The sequence below is a fragment of the Saccopteryx leptura genome, chromosome X (genome assembly GCF_036850995.1).
Source record: "Saccopteryx leptura isolate mSacLep1 chromosome X, mSacLep1_pri_phased_curated, whole genome shotgun sequence".
In the NCBI taxonomy this organism is placed as follows: Eukaryota; Metazoa; Chordata; class Mammalia; order Chiroptera; family Emballonuridae; genus Saccopteryx; species Saccopteryx leptura.
In genome coordinates, this window is record NC_089516.1 from 21,113,261 (window position 1) to 21,127,138 (window position 13,878).

Here is a 13,878-nt window from a genome sequence, read left to right on the forward strand (position 1 = left end):
TACTCTATCGAAAGACACTTTAGATGTTTCCAGGTCTTGACCACTGTGAATAATGCTGTGACAAACATGAGAGTACATGTGTCTGTGCATACCAATGTTTTTGAGTTTTTTTGATATATACCCAATAGAAGGATTGCTGGGTAATGGTATTTCTTACTTTTTTGAGGAAGCACACTATACATTCTCTCACAGTGGCTATACAAGTTTACATTCACACCAGCAGTGAATGAGGGTTTTTTGTTTTCCATACCCTTTTCAACACTTATTATTACCTCTTTTTTTGACAATAGTCAATCAGGCGTGAGGTGGAATCTTGTTGTTGTATTGATTTGCATTTCTCTAATAGCTAGCAAAGATGAACATCTTTTCATATATCTTCTGGGAATTTGTATGTCTTCTTGGGGAAAGTGTCTGTATATGTCCTCTCCCCATTTTTAATTGGATTATTTGCTTGTTTGTTGTTAAGCTTTGTGAGTTCTTTGTATATTTGGGATATTAACCCCTTGTCAGAGCTTTATTTGTGAATATCCACTCCCATTTGGTTGACTGTATTTTTGTTTTCTTCTTGGTTTCTTTTGTTGAGCAGAAGCTTTTTAGTTTAATATGGTCTCATTTATTTATTTTTGCCTTTACTTCCCTTGCCTTGGGCTCAAATTCATAAAATGTTTGCTACGGCCAAGGTCCATAAGCTTAGTCCCTGTGTTTTCCTCTATGTAATTTATTGTTTCAGATCTTATACTTAGGTTTTTGATCCATTTTGAATTAATTTTTGTGCATGGGGACAAGATGTAATCAAGTTTCATTCTTTTGCATGTGGCTTTCCAGTTTTCCTAGCACCATTTATTGAAGAGACTTTCTTTTCTTTGCTGTGTGTTTTTGCTTCCTTTGCAAAGATTATTTGCCGCTATATAGGTGGTTTATTTTTTGGCTTTTGATTCTGTTCATTTGGTCTGCATATCTGTTTTTCTGCCAGTATCATGCTGTTTTGATTATTGTGGCTCCAGTATAATTTGAAGTCAGGTAATGTGATACCTCTGGCTTTATTTTCTTTCCCCCTCAAGATTCCTTTGGCTATATAAGGTCTTTTATAGTTCCATATAAATCTGGTAATTCTTTGTTCTATTTTTCTAAAAAATGACATTGGGATTTTATTTTATTTTATTTTTTTGACATTGGGATTTTAATGGGGATTGCATTAAATCTCTATATTGCTTGAGGTTTTATGTTCATTTCAACTATGTTGATTTTTCTAATTCATGAACATGGAATGTCTTTCCATTTCATTGTGCCTTTTTCAATATCTTTTAATAATGTTCATTAGATTTTAGTATATAGGTCTTTCACATCTTTTGATAGTTTATTCCTAGATATTTTGTATTATTTTATTTTATTACAGTTGTAAAGGGAATATTTTTCCCCATTCATTTTGTAAGGTTTTATTGTTGGCATATAGGAAAGCAGTAGACTTCGGTATATTGATTTTGTGTCCTACAACTTTACTGTATTTGTTTATTTTTTTTCTAACAGTTTTTTGGTGAAGTCTTTGGGGTTTGCTTGTATAGGATTGTGTCATCTACAAAAAGTGATTCCTTTACTTCTTCTTTCCCAATAAGAATGCTTTTTATTTCTTTCTCATACCTGATTGCTCTAGCTAGGACTATGTTGAATATGAGTTGTGGGAGTGCACATTCTTGTCTTGTTTCTGATTTTAGAGAAAAAGCTTTTAGTTTTTCATATTGAGTATGATATTAGTTGATAGTTTTTTATATATGGCCTTTATTATATCAAGGTACTTTCCTTCTATTCCCATTTTATTGAGCGTTTAAATGATAAATCGATGTTATATCTTAATGAATGCGTCTTCTACATCTATTGATAGAATTGTATGATTTTTGTCACTTGTGTTGTTGATGTGATGTATTACATTGATCAATTAGAATAAAATTAAATTCACTGTTGTCCCCTGACCTGTGGTGGCACAGTGGATAAAGCGTCTACCTGGAACACTGAGGTTACCGGTTCAAAACCCTGCACTTGTCTGGTCAAGGCACATATGAGAGTTGATGCTTCCTGCTCCTCCCCCCTTCTCTCTCTCTCTCTCTCTCTCTCTCTCTCTCTTTCACTTTCTCTCCTCTCTAAAATGAATATATAAATAAAAATTTAAAAAAGTAGTTAAAGAGAAAAAAATATTCAATGTTGTCTTCTTTTTCTGTTACTTTTTTCAGATAGCATCATGTCACTGAAAATAGAATTAACATATGATATCAATTTAAATATTTAGATTGCAGTTATTTTTGAAAAAAATATATATTTATAATAGTTTAATAGTTTCCATTTTGCTTTTCAATATATTGTATCACTCTATTTGGATATAATTCTTTTTTTTTTTTTTTTTTTTGCTTACATTGTCTCTTTGTTCTAAAATCTGTCTTATTTTGCCTTTCTTAAACTCTTTCTGCACATTACTATTAAAGTTTCTTCTTAAAGAACATCCTTTTTTGAAGCTTTCTTGCCTAGTATCTGAAATCTTGATGGCTGAAATTCAGGACTCTTTTAAAACTGGCAAAAACCAACCATTCAGTCTCAAATTTTGTACCTCTTTACTCATGAGTGTTTGGAATATAATCTATTTATTTGAATTCACCATGTAAAACTTTTACCTTTCCTTCACTTACAAAAGCCCCATGACTACAATGATAATTTCCATCCTTACCTGCTGAAATATTGCTCAACCCTTCATGTATAGGTAAAAGATCGCCTTTGTAAAACTTTCCAAGATGAGTTCAGGTTTAAAAAATTTCCATCATTTGGCTGATAAAGTACTTTGGATTAATCTATATATAACCCAGTATCATCAACACAGGGATGGACAAAAGTAGCTTTACAGTTGTTTGTATAGAAAATAATACAATAATTAATAAATAACTAAGGAATAAACTGTTTTGCATATTCACCACTGTAAGCCTACTTTTGGCCACCCTCTATAGCTCCACTTAGCATACTATATAGAAATGACATTTAAAATGCTGCATCCAGTAATCATAAAGTATATTGTGTATTTGTTTTTGGTAGATTACATCATGATGTGCAGAAAGTTCCCAGATATCTACTATTCTACAATCTTTGCAAAGTTCCACATTTGTGTCACCATAAAATAATTATCTCTCCAGTTTCCCCTTGTCCATGTCTTTTTTTCTTGTTGTCTAGATTGTACCACCTCACTTTTCTCCTTCATTTTATTACATCATGATACTCTGCTTCCTGGTTGGAAATAGTCATTGGGAATTCTGCTGCTTCTCAAAATTTCATGTTTCACCCTTAACCCATGCATTACCCACAGAGAAAAGCTAAAGAAGCCTCCAGGTAATTGTAGTTCTTCCCTCACTTAAATTTTTGTTGTGAGACATCCATGTGGAGACTTTCTAATAAAAGATAGTTTTCACCACTGTCTTCTCCATATCACTTTCAATAATGATTTTATAAGTTAATAATAATTCATGTTTTATTTACCCTTCAAGACTGAAATAAAATGAAGGCAGCAAGCACATTTATTACTCATAATTTAACCTCTAGCAATCCCTCAATAAATTTATTTTATGAATAAAAGAAAATATCTCCCTATACTTCCTTTAGGTGAAATATCCAAGTAAGAAGGTCAAACCTCAGTCACAAACTTGTAATACAAGCAGATTGTCATTGGCAACTAACTATCACAGGTCCTTAAAGCTTTATTCCTTCTGTGTGCAGTGTTTAAGAAGGCTTAGAGAAAATTCCTCTCCTTTCTTCATTTTCTAAGCATGCACTCTTTTTTTCTGCTCCTCAATATACATGAGAGTGGCTTAATCAGGTAAAACAATTTGTGTGTGTTGTATAATAATTATATTATTAGAAATGGAGTAAAACAAAGCCTAATCAAATATCATAACATTGTATTTATTATGAGTTATCTAAGTACATATATTCCATTGGTAGCATATTATAAAACACTTTCGTAAAATGCATGCTTTTTATGTATTTTAAAAATTATATTTTTTGTAAGATAATGCATTTTAAAATTAATTTTAAAATGTGTACTTTAAAATTACATTTCTGTGTTTTTGTATGGTATTTAAATCATTTATGAAGAAAATTAAAATATAACTTCATGAATAAAAGGATTGTTCACACAAACAAACACAAAGATTTCTTTTATCCTCTGTCACAGAGTAGACATATGGTTGTAGTTTTCTCTGCACAAAGTTACATTGAAAATGTGGAGTATCAGAATTTACTATCCAGCTAGCTATCAAGTCTAAGCATCATCATAATCATTGTAACAGCAATGATAATAATAACTAGTGTTTACTGTGCTATTATTATACACCAGGGACAATTCTAAGAAATTTATTTTTAAAAAAGCTCATTTCCTTAAGAATTATAAAAGCTTATGAACTGAATTAAACATAGATAAGCTCAAGGTCACACTTCTTATAAGTGAATGAGGCTGAAAAATAGTAAGAAAATTGGTCTGAAGTTCTAGGTAAAAACTTTAGTGTTCTTACTTCGAGTACTGTATATAACATTGTGTGTATAGCTCGGAAGTACTGCTATTCATTGTAGCAGTATACAGTTCTCACATTGGGTGCTTATTTGAGCTTCAGGAATGAGTATTTGCCCTAGTGCCCCTGAGTAGAGTGGAGGAGATGGCAATGAATCTGACAAGTCATAGCTTTGTAATTAGCACAATATAATAGTGCACATTCTTAACCTTAGAAATGAGTGAGAATTTAAGTGCGTGTATAAAAAAAACAACATTGCTTTTTAGATTTCTGTGTGTGTGAGGGGTTTTTTTTTTGTTTGTTTTTTGGTTTTTGGTTTTTTTTGGTAACACCTCTTCAGGTTTCTTTTTTATAAAATGAGCATATTCAATAGATCTGTAAGGATCATTTGCTCTACAGTTTTTCGAGTCTGTGATTCCTTTTACTTAACATTTTATCATTAAACCTGATTTTTTAACTGGCTGACAGACTGTAAGATTTAAACTCAAAGGGCTATTCAACTGCATCAAATCCAGGAAAAGACTTAAAGGAAAAGAAATAGAAAATAAGTATATAGTTATATAAATATATAATATTTAATATTATAGCCATATTATATAAATAAAAAAGTAAATATTATGTATTATATATCAAACATTTGTATAAATATGTATTTATACATTATATAATAGAAAAATATCTAATTTATCTACAGTATTTCAACATGAATGTATACAATCAATTCAGACCTTTAATACTTACCATTTAAGTAAAATCATGTGTTGCGATTTAGGGAATTCAATTTGTTTTTAACGAATGCAATAATTAAACAAATAAGGACTTTTATAATTTGTTTCCTTAAGATGTTCATTCATTTTCTTTGAAGTACCCTTTACTTCTTTGAAGTTTGTTGTTTTTCTTACATATAGTTTCAGATTATTTCTCTCTCATTACACTTTTCTTCCATAGTCTCTGATATAAAGACATTTAGTTTATTACTGAAATATAATGTTTCATTAGACTAAATTCTTAAAAACAGGATCAAAGAATGTGAAGTGATTAGTCAAAATCATATATACCTAACTCATATATATTAATAGATGCAGATAACAGGGTAGCAATAGACAGAGAGAAAGGGGGGGTGAATGGAGGTAAGAGGATGGAAGCAAATGGGAGAAATAGGGATGGGAAGAGACTTGGCATGGGGCATGATGGGCACAATGCAGGGTGTAGAGGATGTTATATTGAGTGGGACACTGGAAACCATGTTAACATAATAAATTAAAAATAAAAAAATGTAAAATCAGTTACAAAGTATCATTTTTCTGTACATTTTAATTATCAGTAATCTGTAATTTGAAAGTATTATATATACTTGTATTTTTCTAAGTTTGTGGGTAATATCAGCTAGACAGTGACAAAAAAGGTAATTGATGGTGCTGTTCAGGTCAACTATATTCTTTTTTTTTTTTTTTTTAGATTTCAGCTGGGTTTTGTGGTGACTCTTTTTTTTATTAATTTTAATTGGGGTGACATTAATAAATCAGAGTACATATGTTCAAAGAAAACATCTCCAGGTTATCTTGTCATTCAGTTATGTTGCATACCCGTCACCCAAAGTCAAATTGTCCTCTGTCACCTTCTATCTGGTTTTCTTTGTGCCCCTCCCCTCCCCTTTCTTCGTCCATCTCCTCCCTCCCCCCCAACCCCCACACTCTTGTCCATATCTCTTAGTCTCATTTTTATGTCCCACCTATGTATGGAATCATGCAATTCTTAGTTTTTTCATATTCTTAATGATTTTCTGCTTGCTTGATCTATCAATTACTGAGGTGAAATCTTCTACTTTATTAGTGGATTGGCCTATTTCTTCTTTCAAGTCTATCCATTTTTATCTCATTTATTTTGACACTCTTTTGTTATGCATATATACAGTTAGGATTGCTGTGTCTTCTTGGAGAATTTATTTTATCATTATATGGTATCCTTTTATATTCCTAATAATTTTCTTGTTCTGAAGTCTGCTTTGTGAAAAATTAATATAGCTATTCCAACTTTTAAAAAATTAGTGTTAACATGCTTGTTATGTCATTCTCCACTTCTTTACTTTTAACCTAAGTCTTTATATTTAAAGTGGGTTTATTGTAGACTGTATATGTTTGAGGTTTTTTGTGGGGTTTTTTCTGGATCTACTATGAAAGATTCTGTCTTTTGTTGATGTATTTAAATCACTCACATTTAAAGTAATTACACAGTTGGATTAATATCTATCATGTTAAACTCTTTTCTATTCATTGCATTTGTTCTTTGGAGAAAATAGGTGAAAGTCTCTCAGTTTATTGTTCCTTGGAATAAAAATTAATGGCTCCAGGGAAGATGTATGCAGATCTCTCTAGGAGTCTTTTCCTTGAATTTCCAATTTTCTTTTCTCAAAAAGCTCTGACCATGCAGATACAGAAGAATAATTTATATAATTTGCTTTCTGACAGTTTTTAGCCAATCTATGTCATTTTCAAGATCTTTAAATTTAGAGAGTTTTGTTTAATCTCCTTTTCTCCTTTTATGATCATGTTAGTATTTTAAACATTATTTAATGTGATTCTCAACTTCTTTCAAAAGGCTAATCAAACCCTTTAGGATGATAATAAATTTATGAAAAACTTTGTTACCTAGTAATACTTTTTTGAAATATAGAACGATAGTCTTTTTACCTACCACACATGCTTATATTTCAAAAAATATAATTATTCATATTTTGAGTTTAAATAATTTTTCTAAAATATTGTTATATATGTCAGTAACAGCTTTTTACTTTAGGAAAGTTTTCTCTGATTTTAATAAAAATTGGTTCATTTCCCCTCACAGATTTGCAAACTCACTAAAAACTCTCAATCTTTTTTCTTTCTACAACGATGTGACAGAACTTTGCTGTTGAATTATTTTTTTAAATTTTTCCATTGATTTGAGCAAGGGAGGCAAAGGGGAGAGAGAGATAGACAGAGAGAGAGAGGCATCAACTCATCATTCTACTTCATTGCTCCATTTAGTTGTGCACACATTAGTTGTATGTGCCCTGACTGGTGGTTGAATCTATGACCTCTGCCTGCTGGAACGATGCTCTGCTAATTGAGCTACTAAGCCTGAGCCACTGTTGAATTCTTAAAAGTATCATTGTTTCTGAGAAACCTGAATCAACTTCATCTGAATTTATTTTGTGTTACTGCATTTTAAAATTAGTCTTTAATGTTGTAACTGCTTGAAAATTTTAAAGTATTCATTTTAACCAGGCTAATATCACCAACTCTACCAACTCTGTATGACCCACAAGGAAATTTCCTTATTTAAAACAAACAAATAAATAAAATACCTCTAAGTATCTCCATCCTGTGAAGTCTGACAGTGTGGGTCAGACAGTAATCATTTAGAAAGACAATCCACAATCCCATTATTTGAGCATTAATTCTCTTGGCTCTCTGATCTGAAAAGAAGTCTTTCTCTGCAAAACTCCAATCTTGCCTCTTTCAAAAAATTTTTTTGTTTGTTTTGTTCTGAGAATCATTGACACCTTTGCCTTTCTCAACCCAGTCTGAATACATATCCCTGAGAGCTTTGTTATGATTTCAACCAAAAAAACCAAACTCATTTGATGTTAGTAATATATGGACTCTTAGAATCCATTTCATGCCTCTTCTTTTATATGGTAAGAAATATTAATTAAATTTCTACCATTTATATAGAAAAAGGAATGATGATTTTATATACTAAGGCTTTGAGTACAATGTCACAGAGGCAGGAGAGGAAAGTTTCAAAAAGGTAGAGATAATCATCATTGTTAAGTTCAGCAATATTTTTTTCATTAAAAAAGAAGAAATAATTTTTATTTCAAAAGTGAGAATATTTCTCAAAGCTTTTGGAATGAACCTTACTATACTCTAGCTGTCTTTGCAAAACTGCCTGTTTCTGACTCATCTTAGATGAGTAATATAGATAATGGTTGCTGTTTAAGTGTGCTTATGTGTAACCCTAATTCATCACTGTCTAATGGTTAACAGATTTAGTGTGACTGTATTAAAAAACCACATGCAATTTTTTAAAACATAATCTGTCTTGTCTTTGTCATGTTGGCAATGAAAAATGTAGTTTTATTTTGATAAAGGTTATAGAATTTATTAGGGAAGGGTATCTAATGGTATTAAAAATGCTTTCTTCAAAGCAATTTCAGATATCAAAGTTACTGATGCTCAATCCCGTGACACAGTCATACACCAAAAATTTCTTAAAGGCAATGCAGAATACTAATGGGTGATTATGTTTTAGCAAAGAAAATGCAAATGGGTTCTAAAGTGAATGAATGTTATACCAAAACTCGTGAGTATTTGAAATGAAGTACAAGTTCCTTAGCAGAAGAATCCCATGAATCATTAATATTTTCACTATAGAACAAGTTGATTTTCAGTTTAGCACAGTAGCACATATTATCAAATCATTATTTGCTTATGTGGTTAAAAAGTATTTTTTTCAGGAAGGTATTTTACTATATAAATCACTGTTTTTAGAAGTGATTTGAGTCAAATACCAATATCTTCAGTATGGTGAAAAATTGGTGTGAAAAAATATGAACAAATTTGGAGAGCAGAAAAATACAAATTTTCCATATGTCAATAATTTATTTGGCTTGAACTATACAGGAATTTTGGGTCCCACTGCTAAGCCACTTTCTCTGCTAGAATTGCTCTTCTCCCATTACTTCTCCTCTCTTTCATTCATCTTTATATTTTACTTCAAATGTCACTTTCTCAGATGAGGTCAGTGCTTAAACTATACTTTTACCTAGTATTTATCACATATAGAATTAAAGATTAGATGTTTAATTGTGTTAATTATCACTAGAAGGAAAGTTCCCCATAGATACGGGTCATGGGTACATTGTTTATAGTTTTATCCCTATGGCCACAAACAATGTTTTGAGCATATTGTCTTCTCAATGAAATTGAGTTGGTTTGTTTGGATGAATGAAAGAAGAAATTAAAAAAATGAAACTAGAAAGTATATTATATTCAAATCATCATGTACATATTTTTGTTTGTTTTTAATTTTTTCCTTACTCAATTAGGGAGCCATGAAGGATTTGTAGTATAGATTGACAATTGAAAAGCAGAATTCTTGTTCGATTGCATATGTAGTAACTTTGTGAGTAGCAAGACTGGAAAGAAGTAACTTATTATAGTTCTTATGGCAGTTCACATCGAAACTGATATGGCAACCACAACACAAGAGATGTTGGCATTGGGAATGCCTTCACGATATTTGTGCAGCAGTTCAGTATTACTCTTCCATATTTAACCATTATGGAAAGTAAGGCTGTCAGAACTTAAGAAATCTGTCTCAAGTCCCACAGTTTGGAAGTGTTCAAATTTTGATTTGATCCTGGATTCTATGCTGGTTCTATTATGCCATATTAGAGGCAATAAGATGTGAAGATTGATAACTGAGAGAAAATATATATTTGTATACATATATTATAGTGTTTAAGAATACATATATATAATTAAATATGTCTTTATGTATAGGTATATGATTCATTTGACAAGTTTAAACAAATTTATCTATGGATATCTAGTAGGAGTTGGAATTTTTGGACAAGGTTCTAGTGTAATGTTGAAGTTGGAAATAATTGATTCCCATGTAAAGTTCTTATATTTAAAATAAACCTGATAAATATAAAAACTTATCTTGATAATTGTTTTTTTTTTTTTGTATTTTTCTGAAGCTGGAAATGGGGAGGCAGTCAGACAGACTCCCGCATGCAACCGACCGGGATCCACCCGGCACGCCCACCAGGGGGCGATGCTCTGCCCATCGGGGCATTGCTCTGTTGCGACCAGAGCCAGTCTAGTGCCTAAGGCAGAGGCCATAGAGCCATCCCCAGTGCCCGGGCCATCTTTGCTCCAATGGAGCCTTGGCTGTGGGAGGAGAAGAGAGAGACAGAGAGGAAGGAGAGGGGGAGGGATGGAGAAGCAGATGGGCGCTTCTCCTGTGTGCCCTGGCCAGGAATCAAACCCAGGACTTCTGCACGCCAGGCCGATGCTCTACCACTGAGCCAACCGGCCAGGGCTTATCTTGATAAATTTTAATTCTACTATATTAGTAAGAGCCACAGGATGGCATATAAAAGAAATTACATTCCCAACCTCCTGAATTTTTCTTTCAAAGGTAAGGTTGAATTAATAAGAATCATTAATAAAATGGTATGGTTGTTTTATTATTCAGAATGTTTTCATTAAAAGTATCCTGTAATTAGTTTATTGACTTTATATTAAAAGAAAACTCATTTTTATTTATATTTTATATATTTTATCAGGTTCTTTTTGTGGTGGCAGATAATTTAAAGTCTTTAAAAACAGTCATTTACAAAGTGCCAATTCTGATACTGTGGAATTTCTTTTTCCTTCTTCTAATGGCAGATCGTAATAAACAGTGTGATGATTTAGGAAGATGAAAAAAGAGAATTGATAAATGAAGCTTGACTATAAGGATAGTTCTGTAAGAGTAAATAAAATTATAAATCATTGAGTATTTTGGAGGTGATTATTTCATATTAGAATGGAGAAAATGGAAGTACTGGAAAGGAACATTTACAATGATTTACCCATCCTTGTAAATTCTTGAGCAGCAGTTCTAGAATATTGGCTTATAATAATGTACACTAAATATATTTCCATTTCTGAATTCCACATATAATTCTATACAGTATCTCATAGTCTCTTGCTTAATACTATGTTGCCTTCAAAAGATATTTTTGTTTCACTGTAAGCATGGCTTATTTCTTTAAATTGATGGCATAGCCTCCTTAAGGGCATTCATACATTATCTACAAATATTTATATACTGTACATTGCCTAATAATAAGCTGAATGTAGAATGAAAATCATCCTTAGAGAATTTGGTAAGGGGCATAGCATGATGGGGACATTAGCTCCTATCAAAGAACTCAGAGGAGGAAAATTTGGTGAAATGGCACAGGCTAATTGAAATTGTTAAGCTGTGTAACTTGAGTTTCCTCACCTATAAAAAAGTGATAGACAAACAATTTACCAGTGTGTGTTATGAGAAAGTTAATTTTAGATATTTTTTGAGCATCTAGAATGTTATTGATATTTTAGTTTTTCCTAATACTATACTATCAAATATACTAAAGAGAAGTTGAAAAATATCCTTTTGCATTTTTATACCCAGAAATTCTAGAATAGAAAAATGAGAGAAATTTGAATGAGATGATTTTTAGCAATGAGACTGTTAAAAAGTTGCAATATTTTGAAATTTTTTGATATCCTCAATGAAGACATAGGAAACTCGGTGGAACATCAGCCAATACTTAGGTACTATGCTGGGTCAGGACACAAAAGTGAATGAAGTAAACATGGTCTTTACCCTAATAAAACCTAGAATGAACACCAGAAAAGAAAATGCAACACAAATATTAGACCACATAGAGAGTCATAAATCAGCTGAAAAGTTTAAAATGTTCATTGTGTTCATTGTATAACTATCTACCTTAAACTAATTTTATATGTTCTCAAGTCTTGTTATTATGTCATTTTATTTTGCAACCTGCCTTTAATAATTCCACTCACTGATGACTTATTATTGCTTATGTCACAGGGGATATGTGGTAAATAAATTTGATATAAATTGCTTCAGAGTCTTACTATGTTATTTTAAACTTTTAAATAATCTTCAATATTTGAGTCTTCATCTACTTAATAATAATAAACATATCTACATCTCCCACATTACAAGTTGTTATTTGCACACTTTAAAACTCTAAAATGTTATGCAAATACTGGATATTGTTATTTAAGTCCAGCTAACCAAACAATATCAATATGGATGTTTTCCATATTGGTGCCTGCCAGGAAAACATGTGTTAGCTCAGCAAGATATGTTCTTCAAATAGTCACATCATGAACTTTCCAGTTATAAAAATTAATCACTTAACAAGGAAACTATTTTTTGTTTCTTCTTTCTTATTTGTCACAAATATAGGCATATGAACAAAATGCATATGAAAATCCAGATTTACAGTGGAAAATTTAGATTCTTGCATCTTTCTCTTAGCTCTCTGATATTTTCTTGTGTTTAAAAATGTTAAGAACAGTGTAGATGATATAATATTTTTTTTTCATTTTTCTGAAGCTGGAAACAGGGAGAGACAGTCAGACAGACTCCCGCATGCCCACCAGGGGCGACGCTCTGCCCACCAGGGGGCGATGCTCTGCCCATCCTGGGCGTCGCCATGTTGTGACCAGAGCCACTCTAGCGCCTGAGGCAGAGGCCACAGAGCCATCCCCAGCGCCCGGGCCATCTTTGCTCCAGTGGAGCCTTGGTTGCGGGAGGGGAAGAGAGAGACAGAGAGGAAAGCGCGGCGGAGGGGTGGAGAAGCAAATGGGCGCTTCTCCTGTGTGCCCTGGCCGGGAATCGAACCCGGGTCCTCCGCACACTAGGCCGACGCTCTACCGCTGAGCCAACCGGCCAGGGCCCCCTATATATAATTTTAAAATCTCAGGCTTCGAAGTCCAACAGGCTTTCCTTTGCATCCTGTCCCCAATACTAATGATGCTTCTTTAATGGAGAAGCTTAAAGATAGTATTCTCTGAATGCCTGTAATATCCTAGACTCTGCTGAAAATGCCTTACATATGTGGGTTATTTAATTTCCCAGAAAAGCTAGAATTATTTGCTACTGTTGTCCCTATTTAATAGATGAGGGAACTCAGATAACAAATGGTAGAGATAAAACTTGCCCCCAACAGTGTTTGCCAGGACCTGTGCTCTCTCCATCATACCACTTCTTTCAGTTTTTCATCTATAAAAGAGATCTTGACTATATATTTTATAATTCTGTAAGAATTACATAAGACAATAGGGGATGAATAAACAGTGATCAAACAGCATCCTGTAAGCACTCAACAGTATGATCAATGTGATCTATTCCAAACAACTATTGGTCAATGTTGGTAGTGACACTAAAACTAGCCTAACAGTGCAAGAGAGTGGCCAATTATAAGTAGCTGCTAATTTCAAGTAGTAAAATAAATGGGAAAACAGTTATTTAGCAGTAGAATGAAAATATTAAACAAATTAGTACTAAAAAAGATATAGTGTTTTTTACATGCTGATTTTAAGTGTGGAAAACAGTATCTTTCTTTCCCGCTAACACTGTTAAATGAAGTTTCAAATTTCAGCCAGTCAAAAATATAAACTCTAGAATAACCACAGAGAACAAGAGCAGATGTCACACACACCTTGGTGTCCAATATTCCTAGTGAGGACAAACAGCTCCAAGACACACTGTCTCACCA

General features: G+C 32.5%; 1 protein-coding gene and 1 non-coding gene across 2 annotated transcripts in view; one reads left to right on the forward strand and one right to left on the reverse strand.

The window, feature by feature from the left end:
- IL1RAPL1 (interleukin 1 receptor accessory protein like 1) overlaps nucleotides 1-13,878 on the forward strand; it is a 1,376,054-nt gene that overhangs the window by 316,040 nt on the left and 1,046,136 nt on the right. The gene's annotated exons all lie outside the window — the stretch shown is intronic.
- TRNAT-AGU (transfer RNA threonine (anticodon AGU)) lies at nucleotides 12,981-13,056 on the reverse strand. The gene has a single exon. It is a non-coding gene; the product is annotated as a tRNA-Thr (tRNA).